Source organism: Balaenoptera musculus, chromosome 13 (assembly GCF_009873245.2).
Source record: "Balaenoptera musculus isolate JJ_BM4_2016_0621 chromosome 13, mBalMus1.pri.v3, whole genome shotgun sequence".
NCBI classification, from domain to species: domain Eukaryota; kingdom Metazoa; phylum Chordata; class Mammalia; order Artiodactyla; family Balaenopteridae; genus Balaenoptera; species Balaenoptera musculus.
Genome location: NC_045797.1, coordinates 29,771,693 through 29,794,657, shown reverse-complemented (window position 1 = coordinate 29,794,657; position 22,965 = coordinate 29,771,693). Strand labels below are relative to the sequence as shown.

The following is a 22,965-nucleotide window of genomic DNA, read 5'->3' as shown; positions in this document are numbered from 1 at the left end:
AAGGCCTTATTCAGAAAATACATCAGATGCCTTTCTGTAAATTGTTTTAAGTTTATGGAATCTCACTTTCCCTTGTGCTTTTCTCTTTGCTTCTCTCCCTTCTGCCCCAGTACACACACACATACTCACATACTCCCTCTTCCTTGATGGAGTTGAGGGAAAGTCTGAAAGCACCTTAATAATGTGATGAATCAAGATAAGATCAAGAAAATTTTAAAGGAACTCTATAAACATATGACCCTTTCAGGAAGTGCTCTATAAATTAAAGCAACATCGTCAATAAAAACAAAAATAAAATAAAAAAAATTAAATCCAGCAACAACAACAAGAAGTTTTGGGGATAGAACAAGAAGGCTAACCTTGAGACTCTTGCAGATTATAGGGAAAGCTAGATGTTTAACTTCCTGTTTTCAAAGGTACATCTAATTGAGTAGCTGCATCTAATGGCAGCGGTGGTTGATGTCTTGCTGCCTAGGTACCCAAACCGATCCTTTGACTTTGGAGAAAAGTTAAGCAGCTCAGCAGCTCTTGATTAGTGATTTCTTTTCTCATCCTTATGGTGCCAGCAGCGGTTAGAGTTGACTTGTCTAAAGACTTTATTGTGTGTTGTAGTTGTGCTGTTTGTTATTGCTCTTAGAAATTATGGCACCAAGAACATTTCAAATCAAGAAATTTATGGTGGTCAAAGTTCTTCATTCTGGGCAGTTTTGAAATTCTCCTATGCTTATTAATGGTTTCAAGTATCTTTTTGACTTCATTGTGGGGAATTGCAGACCCCAAGTGTGTGGCATAAATGCTGTGGGACATAAATGTAAGTTCGTGAGAGGCCAGAGTAGAGCAGGGCAGGGAGGGCTTCTGCTCTGGGCTGTGAGCTTTGACTGTCATATTGGCCATTTCCTTTCAGAACTGTTTCTTTTTTTTTTTTCTTTATTGGAGTATAATTGCTTTACAATGGTGTGTTAGTTTCTGCTTTATAACAAAGTGAATCCGTTATACATATACATATGTTCCCATATCTCTTCCAGAACTGTTTCTTTTCTCACTCTGGGCCATGCACCTACTGTATTCTCAGGCAATGGGTTTTATCTCTAGAAAGCCAGTTGGCCCTTGATTTTTCTCTTAGCTTTTTGCCTCATTTTCTGTCTGCTTTAATGTGCATGGTGCTGTGAGTAATTGCCTAGTAACTGGATAAAAGGTCTTGGAGAAAAGCCACAGGTCATTCTTCCTGAAGGACTAAGTATCATTTTTAAAACTAGCATGAGGAAGGAATGAAACTGAGGATCATTCACTTTTTGGTGTGAAATTTTAGTTCTGGTTTGTTTTGTGTTGTATTTTAATTCTAAAAAAGAAATGACCTAAATTTTCACTTGCTTTGCCATCAGGCTGCTAGAGTGATCACTGAGACGTGAGCAGCTGGAAGTCCTTGGGTGTATGAAAGGTGCTAAAGGTGTAGAGGAGGGCACAGTGCTGACCACCCCGTTGGTTACATCATAACAGGAGACTCAGATGGGAGACTAGGGACATGTTTTTGCTTTAAGTGCCTCCTTTTCGCTTAGCTTTTAAAATTATTCTTCTTTTTCCTTTGTCCCAGAAGGAAATCTCTTAGGCTTATGTGTGGATTTAAAATCACCTTTGAGTTATGGCTAAAAAGTTACCATCTAGTGTTCAGCTCTGGGGAAGAGAAAAATGTGGCCTCTAGACTTGGACTCCTAACTTCCAGGCCTTATTATAACCTCCCATCCATGTGGGGTTGATTTCATAGAGCCTGTGTTCTGCAAGGTCTTGTAACAACCTTTCATCTGTGAGTTTGGGTCCTTTTGGGGGAGTGAAGGGCTAGGGGAGAGGCAGGAAAAGGAGCAACTCCTCCAGAGGCCCCATCCCCCTCTTGCCATGACCAGTCAGGCCTTTAACTTCTTACCACCCACTGCTAGGCTTGTTCCAATGAGGAGCTCTCTCCAGAGCAAGTCAGTCTGAGCAGCTCCATTAGTTCAAAACAAAGCTTTGCTGCTTGACTCCAATCTAGTCTCTGGAAGTTTGGGGGGAAACTATTCATAATTAAACAAGTCACACTACCCAGGGTGGCAAAAGGATCTTTGTCCTGGATTTATAGGGACCAAAGACTGAATGCTCAGCCTCTGTGCTTATCCTTCCATAGTCCTTGGGATATAAGCAGGTCTCTAGTTCTACGACACCAGAGAGCTGAAAGAGAGACTGGTTCAATCCACACTTGCTAGCATCCTTTTTAAAACCTTCTGAAGGCGGTCTTTTTTTTTTTAATTTTTTTATTTATTTATGGCTGTGTTGGGTCTTCGTTTCTGTGCGAGGGCTTTCTCTAGTTGCGGCAAGCGGGGGCCACTCTTCATCGCGGTGCGCGGGCCTCTCACTGTCGCGGCGATCCCACTACTGGGCATATACCCTGAGAAAACCATAATTCAAAAAGAGTCATGCACCAAAATGTTCATTGCAGCTCTATTTACAATGTCCTGGATTTATAGGGACCAAAGACCTGAATGCTCAGCCTCTGTGCTTATCCTTCCATAGTCCTTGGGATATAAGCAGGTCTCTAGTTCTGTGACACCAGAGAGCTGAAAGAGCAACTGGTTCAATCCACACTTGCTAGCATCCTTTTTAAAACCTTCTGAAGGCGGTCTTCTTTGAGGTAGACTTTGGAGGCCTGACATCCAAGACCTTGTGTGTGACGTTTTCATAAAAGTACATATCTTTGGTCTAAAGTGTCTTCTTTTAATATAACACTAGTGAAAATGATGTCGTATGATCGGTTCTGAGTGCTATAGAACCACACATGTGCACGTGTTCTGAATGCCAAATGAGACTGTGTGTATGATGACTTAAATGTAGATGACTAGAATTTATATAGGGAGTCACCAGGCATTTTAGTATATCCAAAACCAGCACTCTGAATTCCTGACACTGTTACTTGATTTAGGAAAGTTATGCCTGCTGCTTCTCTGCCTCTTTGAGGTACTCCCAGCCATCTTACTGCAGTCCTTTAAGTTTAAGTGCAATATATAGAAACACATATGGATATATACAGATTATATATAAGGTGTGACTATAAAGCAGGTAGCCTACTATTTTGTATCTGTCTTGGGAAGCCAGCTCATTACTTTAGAGTCAAATTATACCAAAAATTTGAGATGTGATTGGCTGGCTTAGGCCAACTCTTGGTAAAGCTGGACTTTCAAGTCCAGTGTCTCCTTACTCCAACTCTAGAGACTTTATTGTTTCTTGGGTTTGTTAGAATTGAGACTTTTCCCCAGTCATCTTTGTACTATCTCATGTTTGCATACCTTACATTTCTTTGCCTAGGAACAAGGAAGTCTACCTGTAAGGAGTTTTCTAAATGGAGAATTAAAACCTAATATTTAATACTATGAGTTCTCCCATGTATATACTAATTTATCTGTGAATGTAATACTTTATTAAATGAAGAAAATGATGCTTTCTTCATTTAATAAAGTATTTTCCATATTCCGGAAAATCTATAAACCAGTATAGAATAGATTGAAATTTTAACTGTTCAGGGGCCAAACTGAAACCCTTTCTACTGGCAAATCTTCTTTTTTCAGGGCCCTGGTGACATGATGTAAAAATTTGCTCTAAGCTATTCATGTCCATTACATAGCTAGATTTAAAAATATAATAATAAACATTAACATTTCTAAGCAAAAGGTGTATTAACAGTGACCTTTCGTTACCCAGAGTAAAGCACAGATAATTGAAATCCATAGATAATCAGTGTTTCAACTTATCTATCAAACAATTGATTCATTTATAGTTCTTCCTTCTCCCTACCCTTTCCCACAAGCACCTCCTTTTCAATGGAGTGGGGCTAATGTGTAGTTAGAAATTGAAAAGCAGGAATCACGGAGGGGCTAGAAACCAGCACACATATAAGCAACCCAGTTAGCTGTAGGCGGTCAACCTGATGACAGCGGTTAATGGTGAGTTTAGATGTCACTCTTCACTCTTCTGCTTTGGCATAGTCTCCTGCCCTGAGTTCTAGGCTGTCTCTCCTATAATCACCAAAGAACTCTTAGCGCATATTGGAAGAAAAAAGCTGTGTATGATGCAGAGGAAATCCCATCATTTAAATACATTTCTCTGGCTCTTTGCAAATACTTGCTTTTCCACTATTCTTGAAGGAGCCTCAACCTTTCCTATAACCCATATAGCTTGGCTTGTAGAAAAGGTTGAATTATTCTCTAAGACTACTTGGTCTTAATTCTGTAAAACCAGTTTGTCTTTATGTGGTCTTAAAAATGTTTAGAAGGTGGCATGGGTTACTGAATTGTCTACCTGCCAGCACTCTGATATAGCACAAAAAGTCAATTTCTTTATTCTTCATTGTTCAAGCATTGAGCTGCAGGATGGATGAGGGATTATGGTCCTATGATCATAAGCTTCCAAAACTGGTCAGCATTTGCTTAAATTGCTTAGGTTCCCCAAATGCCTCGGGGGCTCTAGGAGCGTTGGCAGGGCCTGAGGTAGGCTTGGTAGAGTTCTGTAACCTCTGTGTGTGTTGCCACCAGATCATGCCCAGCAGTGGCGTTTCCCTTCTAAGGTCGTTAGATTTGGTGGAAAGAGACCTCTTCCTTCATCTGGTGTTACAAAAAGAAGTTTTGAGTTGTGCTTCAAAAGTGGTACCATCTTTTAATATAATTTTCATGTTTTTATCTTTTATTTGTTTCACTTTTTAGAAGTTTTTAAAAGGCCGTGCTTAGTCACTGTACAGGGTGAGTCAGAGGCAGTTTCACCAAGTTGTAGTAATTGCTGTTTTACTAGTTGCACATTTAGAATACAAAGGAGGCATCAGAAACACACTGACTTTCTCTAAACCCACTTCCTTGTACACAGAGTCTGAGCAGGGACAGCGCCAGGCATCTCTCTGTAAAGGCACCTGCCAATGAGGATTTTACTGGAAGAACTAGGCAAGAAAGGGAAACCTCACTCACATGCAGTCTCTGAGGCAAGCCTGGGCTTAGCTCTTGGTACAGGGTATGCTTAGGCCACACACGATGCTTGCCTTACTTTAAAACTATTTGCCACAGTCCTGTTAAATAGTGTGGAAGTCCTTTTGCACTCTGGTGTGCATGCCGTATGATCAGGACAGCTTTTCCCACCTTACCTGGTTTCCTACAAGCAGGTAGGAAATATAGTGAATTTACCCTAAAATGTCCAATCTGTATTTACGTATCTTGTCAGTGTTTTGCTGTTGGTTTTCTAAAACAATCTGATCAGTAAATCTTATCCAGATCTAAAAAAAAAAGATATGTATTTGATGAAGTCATACAACATGACTAAATGTAATTAGCTGGATAAATATGCACCAGGGAGAAATAAATGTAAACAATCTATGAGATGCAATATTTATATCAAAAACAATAAAATTCAAGGTAAAAAACTCTAGATGATACAAAGATTATTTTATATTTGAAAAGAGTAATTCCCACAATGAAAATATCATATTGAACTATTATGCATCACATAACATAGTATTGGACTGTAGATATAAAGCAAAATCTATTGAGAATTGGTGAGAAAATAACAGGATTCCAATAATAATGGATGACATTAATATGCTTCTCAGTCATGACAAATTAAAGAGGCTAAAAAAATGGGCAAGGAGGTAAAGAACCTGAATAGGGTGATTAATTAAACTTAAGAGAATCCCTCACTATCCACGTCCTCACAATACAAACTCAGGAACCCAATAGATTTAGATAGCAAGGTGTATACTGAATGTAACATTATAAAAAAGAATTTCACTGCAAGCCTCTAGAGCAGAATAAAATGCCAGTTAAAACAAACATTTCAGCAAAGCTTTTCTTTATTCTAAGAAAAGCATCATTTATTCAGGGAGATCATGGAGGGGGTGAGTTGTTTTGTCTTGTTTTTTGGCCTAGGAAATTTTTTGATGGGACCCTTAAAAAATGAAAAGTGAGCTCCTGCCTCCCTTGCTGTGAAGTAATAAGAAATATATATACTAGTCAGTGCTTCCAATTCCAACCTGGAGCGCCTAAAACCCTTGTAAATTTCCATAATAGGGGTGCTAGGAGTGACTTTTGTTCCAATATTTGGTCTTTGACCCAGAGCTCCTAAAACTCCTGTAATTTCCTAAGTGAGGGGGTGATAGACGCATCTTACACAGAGTTCCTAAATCCCTTGGAAGTTCCTAGGTTATAGAAGCATCTTTTGTTCTGATGCGGTAACTGTTGGTAGGCTCCTGGTTGGGGGATGGTCACCAGAAAGACCAAGCTATGAGTAGAACCTTGGAACTTTCAGCCCCACCCTTTATCCTCTGGGGTGGGGAGAAGAGCTGGAGGTTGAGATAATAATCAATCAATCATGCCTATGTGATGAAACCTCCATTAAAATCCCTAAAGTACAGGGTCTGGAGAGCGTGAACACACCCACGTGCTGGGACGGTGATGCACCCCAACTCCACAGAGACAGACGCTTTCGCACTTGAGACCCTTCCAGACCTCACCAAGTGCCTCTTCATCTGGCTGTTCATCTTTATTCTTTATTATATCCTTTATTATATAATAAACTGGTGGATGTAAGTAAGTGATTCCCCAGGTTTTGTGAGATGTTCTAGCAAATTATTGAACCCAAGGAGGGGGCTGTGGGAACCCCTGGTTTATAGCCAGTCAGTCAGAAGTTGCAAAGGCCTGGACTTGCAATTGGTATCTGAAATGGGGGCAACCTCACGGGACTGAGCCCTTAACTTGTAGGATCTTACTCCAGGTAAATAGCGTCAGGATTGAATTGAATTACGGGACACCCAGCTAGTGTTGGAGAATTGGTCCGTGCGGGGAAAAAGAGTCAGACGTTTGGTGTCAGAAGTGCAGTTAGTAAAGGAAACAAGTGTTTCCTTTTATTTGCCAACCCTCCCCAGCCTTGATGTGGAAAAAGATGGTGAGACAGGGGGATAAATTGCCCTACAGAGGAAGTAATTAGTGCACCAACAGCAAATGGGGAAAGATGAGAGATGCAGGGACAGAACACAGCGAAGAACAGAGGCCTGTAGACAGAAGCAGACAGTGAAAAATTCCCGTTTCGAGAATCACTGATGTCTGACATTGAATGTAAAAGTTGTCTCCAGCCCTATACTATGAATGCCTTCTGTCTGTCTCACCCTTTGATTAAAAGTCTGACATGCAGAAGAGCCTTGGGTTAGTGGTGCTTTGGGAGAATAAAGGAGAAAGGACAGGTTCGGTGAGAGCAAATGTATTAACAAAGAGGGCAGCTCCTCTGGAAGGCAAGCTCTCAAGTGCGATGCTCACCGGGCTCTGTTTCCTCTCTACTTTCAGGTATAGGAGAGGATGGTAATTCCCCACTCTCTTCCAGTTTGGTCTTGCCACGTGTCTTTTTGTGGTCAATGAAATATGGACAGGTGTTCATCTGGAAAGAAGTATTTTAGAACCCTTCCTCCTGCTGCAGCTACCGGCAATTTCCAGATGGTGACAACTCCACCAGCTTAAGTCTCTGAGTAAGGAAGACATGGGACACGTCTCCCCACCAAAATTCAGTGGACATACAGCAGGAGCAAGAGAGAAATCTCTGTTGCGTTCAGCCACTGAGATCATGGCATGACTTGATACTGCAGTGTAATGGGCCTGTCATGACCAACAGCCTGCTGAGGCTGGTCATGGTCAGAAGCACCAAAAGCATGGAGTAAGAGGTGGACCAAGAAATGCTCACCCCTCCACGCCATAAGTCTTGGGGAATCTGGGAAAGGCACAGGCCTTCCCACAGTTTGTAGAATAGGGGCTTGAACCATTTTGGTTGCGTATTAAAAGAAAAGGTAAATTGCATATTAAAAACAGGCAGGAGGTCTTAGAGATATTTGTATTATACCTTAATGGAACATTTATAAAAATTCATTACAAATTAGGATACAAAGGAACTTCCAGTAAACCTTAAATACTGAGAAAGACATATTCTCTGACCACAAAACATTAAAACCAGCTAATAAATTTTAACAACAAAAAACTGCCACCTAGAAATCTTAAAACTCTCCCCAAAATAACATTTGTTCAGAGAGGAAGTCTAATCTGCAATCGCATATTATTTAGAAAATGACAAAGGACATGATACATTGACAATTAGGAGCTGTAGCCAGAGACATATTTGGAAACAAACTCATAGCCTTAATACTTCCATTAACAAGAATGAAGATAAAACAGCTAAGCATTCAGCTTTAAAGGTTAGAAAAACAGAATAAACCTAAGGAAAGAGGAAAGGAATTAAATAAGATAACAAAAATTAATGAAACAAAACTGATTAATCCAAGAGCTGGTTATAAATAAATAGACGCATTCTTAGCAACTCAGTAAAGGAGAGAAATAGCAAATATGTAAAACTGGGAAAGAGAATGTATCAGTATAGAGACAGAAAACAAAAATCTATGAGGGCTGGGCTTCCCTGGTGGCACAGTGGTTAAGAATCCGCCTGCCAATGTAGGGGACACGGGTTCAAGCCCTGGTCTGGGAAGATCCCACATGCCGTGGAGCAACTAAGCCCGTGCGCCACAACTACTGAGCCTGCGCTCTAGAGCCTGTGAGCCACAACTACTGAGCCCGTGTGCCCAACTACTGAAGCCCACGTGCCTAGAGCCCGTGCTCCGCAACAAGAGAAGCCACCGCAATGAGAAGCCTGCGCAATGCAACGAAGACCCAATGCAGCCAAAAATAAATAAATAAAATAAATTTATTAAAAAATCTATGAGGGCTGGAGGAGGCAAGAAAAGGGCACAGGAGGAGGTTACCTGCAAGTGAAGCCAGCCCAGCCAGTGGGGGTGGGGGTGGGTGGGAGCAGTAATAGGAGGAAGGGAAGAATATGTGCTATTACTCGGCAATGGTCCCATTTTAGAAAATGGCTGCTTATTTGCATTAGATGTTAGTGTTTAATCAGGCAACTTCTAGGGAAAGTCATAGGTTCCACAAGCCCCAGGCATAATAAGCCTATAAGAAGCACAATTCTCAACACAGAAAACGATCCAGTTCTGGCTTTGCAGTTGTCCAGGAGGGAAGGAACAGATCCATTTTCGCGACTGGTTCATTGTGTTATCACCCTGCCTTGGATCAGGACAGCCGCCTCACGCTAGGACTGGCGTACAAAGTGCCACTGGTTATTGCAGAAGTGGGAGGGAGCCACGGCCCACAGGGGAACAACCTGCCCCCAGCTTGTGGTACAATAGGGATGTGCCACACCTTTGTGGGTGGTGACAATCTGGGCCCTACCTCTCTTTCCAGGGCCGGGGGAAGCCCCTCCTCCAACCTGAACCTTTACTTAAAACCTAACTAGTAAAACTGAGCCTCGATGTAAACTACAGGCTTTGGGTGCTAATGATGTGTCAGTGCAGGTTCATGGATTGTCACAAATGTACCATGCTGGTTGGGCACGTTGACAAGGGGGGAGGCTACGTATGTGGGGCAGGGAGTAAATAGGAAAATCTCTGTACCTCTGCTCAATTTTGCTGTGAACCTAAAAATGCTCTTTAAAAAATTAAGGCTATTTTTAAAAATCTAACTAGTTACCATCATTTGCAGCTCTAACTAGGTAATCACTATTTATTGTCCGCCTTTGACATTAACTGGTTCGTTCTTGTATCCTCTCTTCTCCTCTCCTTCTCTCCTCTTTTCTCTCTCTTCTTTCTCTCTGCCTCTTCCTCTCTCACTTCAGACCAGTCCTAACCACCCTAGAGTCAGGAGGGCAGGATCATAATCTCAGCTCCTCCACCACACACCCCACCCAGCGATGGGCTTGCAGGCAAATCAATTGATCAAGTTTTGACATCCTTCTATTCAGCAATAAAATGAAGATGCTGATCTGGTTTAGAAGTTTTCAAACTGTGTTCTGAGAACCCTGAAGATTCTAAAGAAATGCAACAGGGGTTCTACAAGCATTGGATTCCACCTTCTCTACCTATTTGAAAAACTATAATAAGCCATGCATTTTAATATTCCTAATTTAAGTACATCTAAGACTACCAATATCTTGGATTAATTCTTCTTTTCCATGACTTCTTTTCCTTCTGCAGATTTGAGAACTGCCTAAAACATGTCCTTGAATAGGAAAATTCTATTTCTGAGTCGGTAGTTTTTTGGAAAGTAAAGCCCATTCATGTCTGCTCACATGCAAATGTGCCGTCAGGTACATTACCAGTGGATATATGCACTGGGCTGAAAGAAACACCACAAGCAGCTCAGCTATACCTGCTTGAAGCCAGCTCTTGACAGGACAAAACTAAGTTTTGGGTGTTCTTCTCTAACTTCTAATATTTATATATATATTGTCTCTTTTAGATGAAGTGAAATAATTACCCATAAAAAGAGAGCAAGGTTTTGTATGTATCGCCCAACACAGTAATGTGTATGTGCAATTGTATAATATGTACATTGTATGTATGACTCATAAAAGGCTAAGTGCAAAGTACAATGTGGCTGTATTTTTACCCTGTCTCCCTGGGAGTTGGATTACCATGAGATACATGTGAACATGAGGCATCTCTGCTCTACAGAAAATGTTCAGTGTCATTGACAGTGGTAACTTGTGGTTATCTTTATGCTGCTGCTTTGTACATTACAATCACCCAGGTAATTTATGAGAGGATGCCCACTTCAAAACTTAACATTGATACAAGAAGAGAAGTAATGTTTTTTCTTCTCAATAAGTGTGTAAAATTGTAAATAAGTTTGTAAAATTCAGGAAGATGTGTCAGGTTTATTTTTTTAAGAACCTGGTTTTAGAAACCCAGAAGTAAGGCCTCCTGGAAGCTGTGGCTGTAGCTTATTTAAAGCCATCTCTGTGAGCAGCAAAGATAAGCACAAGCTATTAAGAAAGTGGCAATGCCTTTCAAACGAAGGTTTTAATTTGCCAAGAAAATGAAGACATTGTCTTTAAATATTCCCTTCTCAGAATTACTCATAATACCTTGGGGAGTGAATTCCAGAATATTGGTTTTTCATAACAAAGTTTAAGGCAAAGAGGTGGTTTAAACATTTCACATGAAGCAAGAAATTATTCTGAGTGTATTTTTCTGATAAGAAACTTAGCTAGATTCCTCCGAAACATAACAAGACTACCCCAGCTTGCAGATCATGTTGGTATTTTTAATAAATCAAATGAGCTTCATTTGGCAATTTAGGGTCACAATATTACATGCTTACAAATCACTCAGCATTGAAAATGAAAGCATTTGGACTGAACATTCCAAACAAAATGCATTTGACTATTTTAAAACTCTGAGTAAGTATCTGACAGAAGTAAAGGCTAAGGAATAATTTAATAGCACTGTTGAACATTTCACAGTATTAAAAGAACACTGACACGAATTTTCTACCAAACACTGAAGATTTAAATTGGCCGAGTTGCTCATTCAATCAACTCCATCCAAACGGAACACTCTTGCAGAAAAGGGACGAACGCTGTTGTTAGATGCTGCGTGATTCAGCTGAGGAAATAAGCATTCAGCAAATGGCGTGTAGAAGGTAGAATGGTGAGCAAAACCAGGCAACATCCCGGCAAGCATGGAAGGTGGAGGTTGGTGCAGGAAACAGGCACTGACCTGTAACCACAGAAACAACTGTACCTGCACCCGTGACAGCTGCTGTGTAGGAGGGGCACGCTGTGCTGGGAATCCCTATCATTAGCGAATTTGGCCTCCTAGTAAAGCAGGTCAGGCAGGTCAGGGGCAGCATCTCTAAGAAAGCGACATTTGTGCTGACATTGTAGGGAAGAATAAGAGTCAACAATGAAGTAGGGAGGAGAAAGTATTCCAGGCTGGGGCATTAGCATGTACAAAGGCCCTGTGGTGGACCAGAGCACGGCCAGTATGAGGAATCAAAGGAAAGCTAATGTGAGAGTTGAGCCGAGGAGCCTGGAGAGGCCAGAGGGGGTGACACGTGGGAGCCAAATGCTGCTGGGTCATATTTCTCCATTCAGCCATTTACAATCAGTCATTCATGAATCAGTATTTACTGAGAGCCTTCTAGGTGTCAGACAGTGTTCCAGGTACATGGGGAGATGTACTAGTTTATAGGACAAGTAAGGATCCTGTTTTCATGGAGTTTACATCCTAGATAGATAATAAATAATACCCTATTTAAAACTCAGAGCAGGGCATTGGCGAGGGATGGATTGGGAGTTTGGGATTAGCAGATGCAAACCAGTATATACAGAATGGATAAACGACAGGTCCTACTGTACAGCACAGGGAACTATATTCAATATCCTGTGATAAACCATAATGGAAAAGAATATGAAAAAGAATGTGTATATATGTATATTTATATATACAACTGAATCACTTTGCTGTACAGCAGAAATTAACACAACATTGTAAATCAACTCTACTTCAATAAAATAAATTTTAAAAACTCAGAGTGTTAAGAGCAATGACGAGAATTAAAAGAGGGAGATCACTGAACTGTACACCTAAAAATGATTAAGACGGTATGTTATTTGGATTTTATCACAATAAAAATTTTGAAAATAATAGGAAAATGGGCTCTAAACAAACAAACAAAAAAAGAGGTTGGTGTACTCACCGTTTGGAAACCAACATGGTAATAATTGTTTCAAGCAAGAAGCATCACTGTGTGCTAAATCTACTGGGCAAAACGATGATGGCAAACAGGATGTTTATACAGTCTCAGAGTGCATCCTCACAAGGTACTTCATAATTACAAGAGATGAATAGTAACGTTACAGTAGAGAGGACTGGCCGTGTGTACCACCTGAGACGATGCTCAGAGATCACAACACCAGCTCACTGCTAGACCTGCCAAGAATGCACGGTCTGAATCTCATCATGAGAACACATCTGACAGATCCAAACTGAAGGACATGCAGCGAAAGAACTGGCCTGGATCCTTAAAAAATGTCAAGGTTACGAAAGATAAAGGAAGACTGTGGAACTATTCCAGGCTGAAGGATCCCAAAGAGAAATGATCCTGGATGGAATATTGGACCAGGAAAAAAACTGTTTTATTTTGCTCTAAGAAAATATTAGTGGAACAATGGCAAAAGTTTGAGTCTGTAGATTCAATAATAGGATTGTACCAATGTTCATTTTCTGGTTTTAATAATTGTATTTGGTTATATAAGAGAATGTCTTTGTTTTTAGGAAACACACACTGAAGTACTTAGAGGTAGATGGGAAGCATTATGTTTGCAGTTCACTCTCAAATAGTTTAAAAAAATTATGTGTGTGTACAGATGTAAATATATGTATGTATATTATGTATGTAAATGCATATATGCTGAGAGAGAGAATGCCCTCGGAAGAGGCAATACTTAGGATGAGTTATAAATGACAAGAAGGGACTAGCCAAGGAAGACCCTGTGAAAGGGCAGTTCAGGCAGAGGGAACAGCTAGTGCAAAGGCCCTGAGGCTGGAAAGCACTTGGTGAGCGTAAGGAGCAGAAAGAACTCCGGTGAGGCTGAAGCTGGACTGAGTGGGCGAGGGAGCAAGTGCTGTGAGATGGGAGCAGAGAGGAGTTTTGCCTTTTTTCTAAGAATAACAGGAAGCACTAATGCGTTTTAAACAGGATGGGGATGATGGGGACTGGACCAGAGCATGGGGGAGACGGAGAAAAGTACATGGATTTGGGATTGTTTAGGAGATTAAAAAATCAAACAGGATGTGGTGGTGACCTGGACGTGCCCTCTGGTTCTCTTCTTTCAAGCTTTGGATCTGAATGGAACTGAACCTAAGATATCAAGTGAACTGTAAAATGCCCCTACCCCATCCCGCTCTAGGTTTTGTTTTGTTTTCATTATTCCCACGCCCCTTTTCCAGACAGTGCCACAAAATACAGACCAGGGACAGAGCAGATTGCCACCGTGGGAGGAGCCCTCAGGAATATGGAAATTATACTTAGATGTAAGGGCGACTGGTCTCCTCCAGAGGCACAGGCCCCATCTCCGAGGTTAGCATGGTGTTTCTAACATCCCAGCACAAAGCAGGGAAGTGCCATGTGCTGGAGACCAGATCCCCCTCTACAGCCAGACCACTGCTTCAGAACACTCCCACCCAGGGAGAGCAGCTGTCTGTGCCGACCCGGAGATTGCCTACCCCTCCTTCTTGAGAAAGACAGCAGATGCTTTTCTATAATGTCAATTACTCCAAGGAATGTCATCATTTTTATGATTAATCAGTTGCTGAGTGTATACTCAGGGACATATGTCAGGTGGGTATCCAAGGACAACAAAAGACCCTGCGAAGAGGAGATAAAATGAATGCAGCCCTATAGCTGATAGTTAGAGCGACAGATTAACTGGGTATATTACACAAATATCTCTCCATGTAGACTATGGCCAAAACAAGGACTATTTTAATAACCTAAATTCACCGTGAAACAAATCTATTTTTAAAACCTATAGGTTTTGTAAATTGGGGGGGAAAGTTGTAAATAATAAATATCCCCTTGACACAACTCAAATAATAATGAGCTGGGGAGTCTGAAACTGTGATTGTCACTTATAAAATAGCACCCAATGAATAAAAAATAGCTTTTGTGCTTAAAAGGATTCTTCCAAGAAGGAATCAAATCAAACAGGAGTATTCTACTTGCATTCTGAGGCCCAGTTCAAATGTCAACCCCTTGGGAAGTTTTCTCTGATCCCTCGAGCAGAATGAACAGGCCTCTCCTCCAAGCCCTTCCAGCATCATCAGTGGGGAGTGGAATTATTCACCATGCTAAGACTCTGAGGAGTCTCTTCAATTTCAGTACCTAGCATACTACTCAGCTTCCTTCTCATTCTAGAGCCTTAAAGACGACGCAAATATGAAGAGGATTAGTAGTAACAGAGCTGCTAACACTTAGGGAACAGTACGTGGGGCCAGGCACTAACTCCACGCAATCATTCTTTTAATCCTCTCAATAACCTACATGAAGTAGGTGCCACCAAGATGAGGAAACTGAGCAAGAGAAGTGAAGAGATGTGTCTAAGGTCACACTGCTAGTAAGTGGGGACAATCAGGATTCTAATTCAGGCATTCTTACTCTGCCACCTCCCAGATGGGGTTGAGATGAGAAATCACTGGCCTGGGAGTCAAAATACCTGGGGACAAGTCTTTATTTGGTAGTTTACCAGCCTGCGAATACCCACTGAGCCCCCCTGGCCTGCAATCCCAGAGTTCCAGGTCTCATCCACACCTACCTGCAAGACAGCAACTGCCCCCTGGCTGGGCTTCCCACCACTGAGCACAGCCTGGGGCTTCTGGATTAGCAACCGAGCCAAATATTTTTGATGAGACATATGTTTTTGGGTGGATGTACCTGGGCATCAGTGCTTTCCTGATGAATTTACTCATAGTTTTTAAAGACCAAATGAGGCGCTGGGCCAAGTGCTAAGATGCAGCAAAGGCATAGCAAATGGTCCAGGAATGAAGAATTCAGAAGTAAATTCAAACAAGGAAGCCAAACCTCAAGATTACAATCTAGAGCTCTATGGCATGTGCTCTCCCATCATGCCACAGGCTCTCCCATCATGCCACGTGCTCTCCCATCATGCCACATGCTCTCCCATCATGCCACGTGTTCTCCCATCATGCCACGGGCTCTCCCATCATGCCACAGCACATTCACTCAGGCAAGAGAAACTCATTCTGTCTTCTGCTACATTACCCTTTTCTTTATACCTTCTACACACGTCTTATGTTCCAGGGATAGTATCTCTTTATGGGTCGGTGGCTTGGAACCACTTACAATTTCAGACTGACTGACCTTTCTGAAACATTACTCAAGGATAAACAAATTGTTTCCTTTGCACTCAGGGGCATTACAATTTGAAATTCAATTTTTTTGTACACTAGATCAACCACCAAAATGGTACAAGGGCATTTGCTCCTTTCAGCTTCTGCCTTCATATCACACTGGATATGAAGCCACTGTGACCTGTGCTTTCTTAGAAATTCATAATGGCATGAAATTTTTATGGGTTTAAAAAAATCGTGACATGTTTTTGCTGATAGGAAAAACAGGTGTTTTGACATCCCAGATTGGTTACCTCCACCCAGAATGAAGGAGACAGCTTGTATTCATAGCAGAAAATGGAAAATAGCATAATCTGTATGATCGTTTTCCTCTCAGGCCACTAGGCCCTCACTTGTGAAGAACATTCCTGTGCTCAGGTTTGATGACCTGATTGCCTTATCACGTGGGTCCTTTCCTCCTCCTCACTCATCCACAGAGGTAAGATTAGAAATGTCACAAATTGACGCAGAGATAAAAAAAGAAGCCTCTTTTGGAATCTGTTGTTTGTCTCCGTATCTTTGACATTACTCTTCGCTGTATTCGTCAGGCTAAGCTAGGTTATGCTGCAGTAACACCTCTTTCCCCCTGCCTGTGCTCTCCCTGACCACACAAAGTAAAGGAGAAGCCTCCTTCTCCTACAGGAGACTCGTCATTGTAGACCCTACCTGGAAATGGAGGCATGCGCTTTAGCTCTCCCGGTGATTAGAATGTGTGGCCACAGTGGTGATCACTGAAGACCTTTGCCACTGACGAGGTTTCCTGGGCCACAGGCAGCATCTATTGCCTCTAAGAAGGTGGAAGCCTCTGTCTTTTTGCTGCTTTAAATGTTGGCCAGAAGAACTGGCGATACTTTTATAGTGCATCCCAAGTGTATTACTTTAAATATGGCAGCTATATAGTTAAGGGATTTCAGGTTGTTAGAGAGGGAAGGTCCAAAATCCATTAGAGCACATTGAAGAAAATGAAATTAGTTTAGGAGTGCAAATACACATCAAGCCATTAAATAATTTAAAAGGCACTTAGCGTAGCATGGAGCCATATAAGTACGGGCACTCTTAAACTGCTTGAGATGTTCTAAGTGAAAATGTTTGGCAGGATTAAACTTGAAGACTGATGCGAAAAACCTGAAATTCTATAGGAAGCATTCTCTTGTGAAGGACAGTGGGGACAAATGTTTAACAAGGGCGATCTCCTGGTCACTAATGCCATGGGAAATTGTGTGTGTGGCAGTCACTGCCAGCTGCCCATGCAATATTCACCCCTTCTTTCTTACTAACAGAACTTCAATTTTATCCAAGGTACAGTGTGCCCCCTCAAAACCTCCATTTCTCAGCCTTCCCTGGAGCTAGAAGCAACCATTTGATACAGTCCTAGTCAATAATGTGTAAGCAGAAATCAGCAGGGAATTTCTGGGCAAGTGTAAATTCCTGATAGAAATCCTATCCCTTCTCCCTCAGCACTTCCTTCTCCTTCTCTCTGTCTAGAAGCTATTCGGTTGACCAAAAAGTTCCTTCGGGTTTTTCTGTAACATCTGATGGAACATCAATTGTTGGGAGATCGGAAACGGAGTAGCTGGTCTGCAAACTTTCAAGAGGAAGAACACCACCTACGAAGCATGGCAGAGCAGGGAGACAGAAGGAGCCTGGCATGTTGATGACATCGTGAGCCACTGAGCCAACCCTGGGTTGCCGAACTCTGAACTTTCTAAGTGAGGGAAATAAACCCCTATTGGACTAAGCTACTGCAGTTGGTTTTCTATTTAATGAAGTTGGAGGCAATACTCAACCAATATAGCGCGTTAACACAGACAAAGAATTCCCTGTCCAATAAACTTTGGAATTGGTAGGGTACACCCAGGTCCTTGTAACAGGACTTTTCCCAACCATTTATATCCCAGATGCCTGGTGATGCTTTGAGAGGAGGATAGAATACAGGGTCCCCCAAACGCTCTTGACCATGGAAAATTTTGTTTCATGTTACATTCCCTGAGAATAGTGCTCTACCAGACATACTTTGGGAAACAGTGTTCAAGGTGCCTTCTTCCTCCCACTTCTCTCCCCCCTCCCTCCCTCCTGGGCTAAGGAAACAACATGTCTTTGTAGGGCATACAAGTATAAATTCTTAGCGAAAGTTAAAACATAAAATCATCGTAACTTTGCTTGCTGGGTTGAATAGTGAGTGCCTCCCCCACATACTGTGACTGTGACCTTATTTAGAAATTGGGTATTTGCAGAAAGTTAAGACGAAGTCATAGGGATTAGGATGGGCCCTGAATCCAGTGGCAGGGTTGTTATAAGGAAAAGGAGATTTGGACAGAGAGGCACAAGGGACACACAGACACAGAGGAGAAGGCTATGTGACAGTGGAGGCGGAGATGGGAGTGATGCAGCTGCAAAAGCCAAGGAACACCAGGCATTGCGGACCACCAGCAGTAAGCAGGAAGAAGCAAGGAAGGCTTCTTCCCTTAGAGCCTTCAGAGGGAGCACGGCCCTGCTGACACCTTGATTTCAGACGTCACCCTCCAGAACTATGAAAGAATACATTGCTGTTGTCTTAAGGCATCCAGTTTGTAGTATTTTTGTTAAAGCAGTCCTAAGAAACTAATATACTTTGTAACATTATAACAAAGTTTAAATAGCTGTAATTTTCCCCCTGTATCCAGGGCTGAGAATTAAGGATAGATGGAGGCCTAGACTCTAGAGAGCCTGCCTCAGCCCCACCCATCTCCTCTACCATATTTTAGATTCTTGAAAGGAATTTATATTCTTCCTGTCTCTTTTCCTTGAAATCAAATAGTCTCTTGAAAACTCTGCCATTAACAAAGGGAGAAGGTGACATTTAGAAAGAAATGCCCTGAAGAGCAGCTTGTCAGGAACCCGGATTTGCAGTTATTACGGACGGCTACACCCTGGGTCAATGCCTTGTCTTCTCTCAGCTCCATTTGCCTGAACCTATGACTAGGGGTGGGGTGGGGTCGGGGGTGGGGGGTGGAGGGGCGGGAAGGGTGGCGGCCTTTCCACCTCGACAGGCTGGAATTCCAGCGGCAACGTTTCACATATGTGACATCTGACACATGTTACTCAGAAACATAAAGACAGGTGAGTTCATTTGTATATAAGAATCTTACTTCCTAGGATATTTCTTTGAGCTGAAGTAGAGAAAGGAATGCAATTTTATGTTTGGGGTAATGTTTGTCTTGACATATTGATTCTTTAGAGAAAGGTGTAATAGAAATTGCTAGGTAATGAATGTAGGTCTTCCTTTCCTACCCTTAAAAGAAACTCACACTTACAAAATGAATTATTCACATTACAAAATATGTTGTTATTTTATGAACAAGTTTACTAAAGATTTCCCTTAAAATAAACAACAGAGCAAAATAGTGACTTCACCTGCTCTTCCCCAATCTAAACAACCCAAGATCCTTCAGACTTTCTTCATCTGAACTACTTTCCATCTACTTGACCATGTACTTTGTTTTTTCCTGAAACCCAGCCACTTTTCATCATACATTGTAAGTGTGATAACCAACACAGAGCACAATACTCTCAAAACTGAACAATGCACAGAAAGCTTAGGAAAAGAATACATCTTGGAGCCTGAAGGTCATTTTCTCAATGTATCCCACAGGTTACAGAAAATGCAGTGATGTCACGAGATATGAAAGAATCCCTGCTTTTCACAAGGACACACAAGATACAATGTCTTTGTAAGGTACATCATGATATTGTAATTATCAGACAAAAATGTTTTAAAATGTTTTAAATGCAAATAGGCCTTGTCAAAAATGGTTTGAGGATGTCAAAGAGACTATAAATTCCGTAACACACACACTTTGGACATTTGCCTGTGGACATTTGCAGTGTGATTTGTGCTTACCAAGGACACAGACACCTTAAAATAAGACACTGTCTCCCTAATTATCTAATTATATCAACAGCACTATTGACTCTTACATTGACAACAAAGGAGAAAAATAAGTCAAAATAATGAATTAAGTTTTTTAAAGTCATAAACTGCTGGTCTATGTAGGGTTACCTAGTTATAAGTTTTTCTCATCCAAAAAATGAAATTAATAATCCCATCTACCTTATAGGGTTGTCATGATAACTAGATTTAAATACATATAAGTATAAATGTATAGCATTGTCTTAGTCTACTTGGGCTGCTATAACAAAATACCCTAGACTGGGTGGTTTGTAAACAACAGAAATTTATTCCTCACAGTTCTGGAAGCTGGGAAGTCCAAGATCACATCACCGGCAGATTCAGTGTCTGATGAGGGCCCATGTCCTGGTTCATAGAGGGCTGTCTTCTTGCTGTGCCCTCATATGGAAGAAGAGGCAAGAGAGCTCTCGAGTGTCTCTCTGAGGTCTATTTTATAAGAGCGCTAATCCCCATTCATGAGGGCTCTGCCCACTTGACCTAATCACCTCCTAAAGGTCCCACCTCCAAACACCATCACATTAGGGGAGATGTAAACATTCAGTCTATAGCAAGCGTTAATATAGTCTGACATGTAGAATGTACTCAATAAATGCCAGTTACTACTATTATTATGGAGCCAAGTGGAAAGATTTGGGATATGTTTTAGAGAATTGAACCAATGCAATATTCTGATGGATTAGACAAGAAAGTGAAGGAAAGAGAGAAACCAAGGACAATTCCAAGATTTTTGGCATGGGCAACTGGGAGGATGATGTAATACAGAGAAAAGTGGGTTTGAGGAAAGATATCAAGAACTATAACAGGGTCATGTGAGGTTTGGTCTGAGATGCCTGTAAGACATCCATGTGGAAATGTCAAGGAGGTCATTGGGATTACAAGTCTGCAGCCTCACCACTCAAAGTAAGGTCCCCAGACCAGCAGCACCATCATCACTTGGGAGCTTGTTGAAAATGCAGAATCTTAGGCCCCAGACTAATGAAATCAGAATCTGCATTTTAACAAGATCCCCAGGTGGTCAGTATGCACATTAAAGTTTGAGAAGCACTAAGCTAGAGCTCTGGTGAGAGAGAGACTTCGGAGACATCAGCATTTAAATAGAGTCTGAAGCTAAAGCCTGGATGAGCTCTCCTAGGGAGAGTCTGTAAGGAGACTAGGTGGCCCCGGGTAGAGCCGTGGGGCTCTCCCACATTTAGAGGTCTGGTAAGGATGAGGGGAACCACACAGAGGAAGAGGAGGAACAGCCAGTGAGGCTAAGGGAAATCCAGGAGAGTAAAAGGTTCCAGAAGGCCAGAAAATGGAATGTTTCAGGAAGTGTTCAACTGTATTGAATGCTGCTGATGGGTCAGGTAAGATAAGAACAGGGTAGAGGCCATTAGGTTTGGCAACGTGGAGGTCATCAATGACCTTGACAAGAGCAATTTCACTGGTATAGAGAGGACAGATTCCCAAGTGCAGACAGTGAGGAAGAAGGGAGACAGAGAGCAAAGGCAACTCTTGCAAGTTTTGCTGAGCACATAAAGAGAGAAATGGGGTAGTAGTTGAGATGTTTACGTAGGAGATACTAGAGCATGCCTGACTACCAAGGGGAATGTTGTAATTGAGGGAGGCAGAGAGGGAAGGCAATGATTCAGAAAAGGGAAAGACCAGCTGCTGGAGTAGTGTTTTGAGGTGAGAGGGAAGGGGCCCAGAACCCAGAAGGAAGGACAGCCTCTGACAGAAGAAGAACTCAGCTCATTGCTTCTGTTTCTCAATGAACTCAGAGGCACCCAGCAAGGTGGGTGGGGTGGGGAGGGAAGGAGATTTAGAGAAAGGAGGAGTGAAGTAGTCATTTTGGAGAGTGGGAAAGTAAGTTCCTCAGGATTGCCAGGTAGTCAGGGAGTTTTTTTGAGATTTTTGGCTATGCGTTTAAGAAAACCCACGCTTTCCCATAACATGCTTCATTCCTCCAAAAACGTCCTACCCTAATGCATGAGCCATAAATTATGAGAAAGTGCATCTTCTCCATCCATTCTCACTATTCTCGTAAGCATTTTATTAGTTAAAGGTCACCATCAGCAGAGCAAGACTAGACAAGGAGTCATTGCAGAGCCACAGCAAGACGGTGAGACAAAAGGACAGATGCCTTCTGTCCCCTCCCTGAGATTTATGGCTGGGGGTGACACAGGAATTAATGACATGAAAACACGAGATGCCTCAAGAGAGGAAGTTTTTCCTCCTCATCTCACAATTCACAAGAAGAGCTAGGAGATCCCTCACGAGACTAGTACTTTGGTAAACAACACCAGCTACTGTGAATGGCCTTTAATTGAGTTTTGAACAAGCCCCAAGTCAATAATGCTTCCTTGGTTACTGCCCTTCCTGCTTGGAAACCAAACTCATTGAACAGTCACATAATTCTTTGCAGCACCCACTAATCCAGCTACATACACCCCCTTTCTGTGATCCCAAAATCAAAAATCTAAAGCCTGCCTTTCCCCGGAGCACACGGCACTCACAGCACACGCCTCACACACTCAGCACCTGCACGCAGTGTACATGGCCTCCTCGCGCCCTACAGCCACCTCTATTTTCACTGTTTCAAAAACCCCTTTGCCTTGGGAGTACACACCCTCCACCTAGACTTCCCATCACCCCTCCTTTGGGCTAGCCTCTACTGCTCTCCTGGTCACTCCTCTCGATCACTGATGACTTCAGCTCCTTCCTGGCTGACCGTCTTCCCCTCCGTCACTATCCTTACTCATTCCTGATGATGCCGATTTCAGCCTCCATATCCATGCAGTGATCCACCCAACACCCAACCTCACATTTTCTTGGCCTCTAGAGCCAATGATCTCTCCTTTCAATCCAGCCTCAGCCACCCACTCCCATGGGCACATACCCTAGATTTTGCTGTCACCAGCAAGATCACCACCTCCCCCATCTGGAGTTCACATCCTACTCCTTGACCATGCCCTTCCAGCCCACCTACTCAGATATCCCTCCTCTAAGAATTCAGTGTCTCCAAGACCTCCTACTCACTTTCTCACCCCAAAATCCACCCTTCACATCCCTTCTTTTCTAGCTTCAATTAACTACTCCAGCTGGGTAACCACTTTGCAAAACACCTCTAACCCCTCTGTTCTTCTGTCCTCCACTATTCTCACCATGCAGAGCCCCACCTTTGGTCAAACCCTACATGACCTTGCTTCCAGTGTGCATCTGAGCAGTTGACCCTTGCACACAACCG

General features: G+C 42.2%; 1 protein-coding gene across 1 annotated transcript in view; it reads right to left on the bottom strand.

The window, feature by feature from the left end:
- The window catches only part of ADD2 (adducin 2), a 105,079-nt gene that overhangs the window by 67,124 nt on the left and 14,990 nt on the right, over positions 1 to 22,965 (bottom strand). The gene's annotated exons all lie outside the window — the stretch shown is intronic.